Source organism: Morone saxatilis, unplaced genomic scaffold (assembly GCF_004916995.1).
Source record: "Morone saxatilis isolate NCDOM2014 unplaced genomic scaffold, NCSU_SB_2.0 Contig12, whole genome shotgun sequence".
NCBI lineage: Eukaryota > Metazoa > Chordata > Actinopteri > Moronidae > Morone > Morone saxatilis.
The window spans coordinates 1010068-1014246 of record NW_023339674.1 but is presented as its reverse complement, the minus strand read 5'-3'; positions in this window follow the sequence as shown (position 1 = coordinate 1014246).

Below are 4179 nucleotides of genomic sequence, written 5' to 3'. Positions count from 1 at the left end.
CACACACACACACACAGAGGTACGTTTGAAGGAGTGTATCAGGTTGTAGGAAGAGGGCCATTGTTTGAGGAGTCATTGCGAGTGAATGATACAACATTGGTTGTACCCACCATGTGTTTATCTATGCCCCCGTCTCAATGTCCTCCTCAACACCCGACAGTGTATCGGCCCCCGGCTTTCGAGATAGTCCGCTCACGAGGTTTCATGGAGTTGAAAGCCATTGATAGTACCCGATCTCCCGTATTTTACCGGAGACCGAATCAGTTCGTCCCAGAGCAAAATCCAGTTTGGCCTGTTTAAAGTCAGAAAGATGTGAAACTATTTCAGTAAATTTCTGATAATTTGACAAACAAAATTCAAAAATCTTAATTTTTATGCATTTAAAGAAGCAAAATTGGCAACAGGAGATTCTCTGGAATAAAATCTGACGGCGCATCAATAAAAACGAAGTTTAAATATTGTTTTAATGATAATAAAAAATGCCAGGGATATCTGCACAAAAGAAGTACTTACTGTGACTTCCTTCAAGGTTTTTATTGTCCAACGGCATCCAGACGGAGTCCCTAAAAACTAAAAGTTAAATGCAAATTAGTGCATTAAAGAGTAAATTGTTAATGCAGCCTGCAGCCAGTTGTGTATCAGAGAGCTGCAACCTAAAGGTCACTAACTAATTGCTTTTGAGGACAGGCCAAATTGGATTTAGCTTGAAGCTGACTGCCAGCCCCAGTTGTCCCTCTTTTAAATCCCAGTTCAGCTAAAAACAGTAAAGAAAGAAACAGGAGAGACTGTATCAGCACAGCTGGATGCAACAGTGGCGAGGTGTTTGCTGTGTCCCATTTCAGGGGCTCGCTTTCGAATTCAGACGAGAAATTTGACCTTTTCCTTTTGGTCTTTTGTGGAAGAAAACTCAATTTGCTTCTAAGTTTGAGCTCAGTATGACACAACAGCTCATCCAGGAATCAGGAGATCTTAGTTTGCTTTCCTCTGCAGGATGTTTCTGCAGTTTCTCTTGCCTTTTTGAGGAGTCGCACAAACTGTGGCTACAAGTATTAACTTGATCTTTCAGGGTGAATTTAGTAAGATAGGTTTTTCACATATATATCTAGTCCCTCCAGAAATTTGCACGTTTCTTTTGAGTTGATTTCAAAGCAACTTTTCTCAAAAATTGTGATGCATATTGTAATTTAATTGCAAAAAGAAATTCATTCTCCTGCAATTTCTACTGCGATCCTTTTGTATAATTCAGTCAAAATCAAAGGGAACTTGTTCCAGTGAGTTGTTATCAGTAGTTTGCCAGTAATTTGTGGACGTCTATGATTGTTGAAAGTCACCAGAAATTACAACCACTGGTCAAATTTGCAGAAAAGTTTCAATGATTGGACAGAATTGCAAGCAGAACTTTTCATTTTACAAATTTTACAACTTCCCGGAGGGACCGAATATCCGATCCAGTGTTTTTGTCAAGTATGAGACCCACACGGAAACGTTTGCAGAGGATCTGCTTCTGAATTGGGACACAGCCCTTTTTCTTGTATCTGACGGCGTCCACCTTTGACGACGGTCTTTGTCCTCTCTCGGACTAACGGGGGACACCAAGGCGGGGTTTGAAGATATAATCTTGAATGTACAAAAAAAAAAGGATCGGTCCGGATCCGAAGCTGGGTTATTTTATTTGTTTCTCCTTTTCTTTCTTTAAAAAGCACCACAGTCGCGTTCAGAAACGATACGAACTCTCCAGGTGCTACCGGAAACGCAGGCCCGTTCGATTCGGCAGACTTTTTAATGTCTCCTTCATGACGGTCAATAAACCCTCAGGTGTTTCAAGTTTACCGTAGAAACTACCACACAACAAAGCCAGCGATTTGAAGAAAAAACTAAAGAAATAAATCAGGGTTTTTTCTGCATTGATACTTAAAATCACTCTCAGTCTATTAAGCTAGATATCCCCTTCTCCCCGCCCCCCTCCACATGACTTTTCAACTTTTATAGTGTCCTCACTTTTTGAGTTTTGTCCCTCATGGCTTCCTGTAGCTTAAACGCAGCATCATCCGCCTTCCCCTCCATCACCACGCAGTCCGAAGGATTTTATTTTATCAGCTGACTTCTTGTTTTTTGTTTTTTTTTTCAATAGGGGGAACTAAAAAAAAAAAAACTATTACTTGAACTATATTGCATTGCTCACTGTTGAATGTCTTTATATGAAAATTATACATTTATTAAAGAAGAAAACAAACAAAAAAAAACGAAGAGTTCCCTTTTGTTTTACGGCAAGCAGGGCCGGGGGTTTTTAAGAGTTTTATGACAGATGTACAGTATTGGTTACAGGCAAAAAACGTAGAGCTACTTTTAGGAGGGAAGGAGGCGCTTTTTTGAAACTTTTTCTCAGAGATATGTTCGGATCTTTTCCTTCACAGAGGGCTTTGTCTGAAAAATTGCACACATTTATCATCAACAAGATTCTCGTGTTAATATTTACCTGTGACGTCTGCGTCATGACTCACTCTTACACAGAGATGTATCTATCGTATATATAAAGCTGAAAGATATTACAGTTTCAAGGTTTGTTTTGAGTCGACTGTTTTCGTTCCCCCTCCCACCTCCACCTCCCAAACCTCCGCCCCCAAAACATTTAGACCAAAGATTTCAGTTCTTGTTGATCCTACAGTTGTCGATCATTGGAAAGGTTTCAGTGATGTTTTGATCTCCATTGCCTTCGTGTGAATGAGCGTCCCGTACAGCGAACAGTTGGTCGATCTGTGTTCACGCAGGTACTTATGCGACACGTCAGGAAGAATCCGTCTTTTAAAGTTCTCGTTCGATGATGATGATGATGTCCCCCCTCCTCCCCCCATGGTAAAATCAATCAGATTTAACTCGATCTGCACTCTTCAGTTTATGTGCCATTTGATATAAACTGACTTCTGTTGAGGATTTGAAAGAAAACTACCAAAAGTCACAGCTTTTTTCTCACTTGCGCTATATATTTGCACATGATGACCGTAGCTGGAGTTTAGTTTGGTCGGCAGTTTGAAACTTTTCTATTTCTGGGTTGAAAATGTCCTGCAGAAATCTCAAAAACTTGAGTGGATTTTCAAGTCTTAAATATAATATCTCGTTTTTCAGGACTTCTGGGCTTCATTTAATGTCCCAAAAACACAAAATGTACAAGTTACTACCTTGTAATAGTGCAAGATTTGTAGTTTGATTTGATTTAGCATTTTAAAATCTCATCCCGTCCAAATTCTGCAGTAGGTACGGAAGGCCAACCGGGCCAAAAATATTTTAAAACAATGTTTTTAACGTGTTTCGTTATTGTTTTACACTTCTGCAGGGCAATTTCCCTTCATGTCTCACTCCACCACAACATGCAATATTCCCTTTTCTGTCAGCGAGGGGGTTCGTGATGGAGGGGCACATGTTTTCCCTCAGGTGCGTCGACCCCCAAAACACAGTCCAGGTGTTTTCTTGAATGGGCAGGGTTTTTCGCTTGTAGTAGTATTAAGAACAGGTGGAAAGAAGAAGCAGTAGTTTAAAGGACGGGTTAGTGGGACAAACCAAAATATCTGTTTTGTCAAGTTTACTTTTACAGACTGTTTAGTAGAGTTTTCGCTTTGGAAAACTCTAACTCTAAATAACTCCAGGAAACAGGCAAAGGTTCACCTCTTAGAAAATAAAAAAAAAGGTACATTTTGAGTCTAACAAAAAGGTGCAGTCGCTGTAACAAAAAGGTACAATAAGCCTGCTGTTACCTTATCTTTCTGAGTGTTTATACTCACAACCACCCCAGGACTGTTAAAATAGCAGCTGTCTGTTGTTTCTCTTCTACTACTACTACTATTATTACTACAAAAACTACTACTCACCCTCAAGCAGTTCTGCAAAGTTTTATTTGCAGCCAGGTTTGAATATGTTTGTGATTCTCACAGAGGAGTCGTGTTGTGTTCTTACCACTGCTTATCTGATCACAGTACCCAGCACAGCTTCGAGGAGTAACAGCTTCTTATATATATATATATATGAAAATAAAGAACTTTTAAAAAAAACAAACTTAAAAAAAAAGATTTAAAAAAAAAAGTGTATATGACACCCCGCCCTTCTCGCCCCTCTCCCTTCCCGCCCCTCTCCCTGCCTTTTACCCTCTTTTACCCTCTTTTACCCCCTTTTTGACATACGTACAGA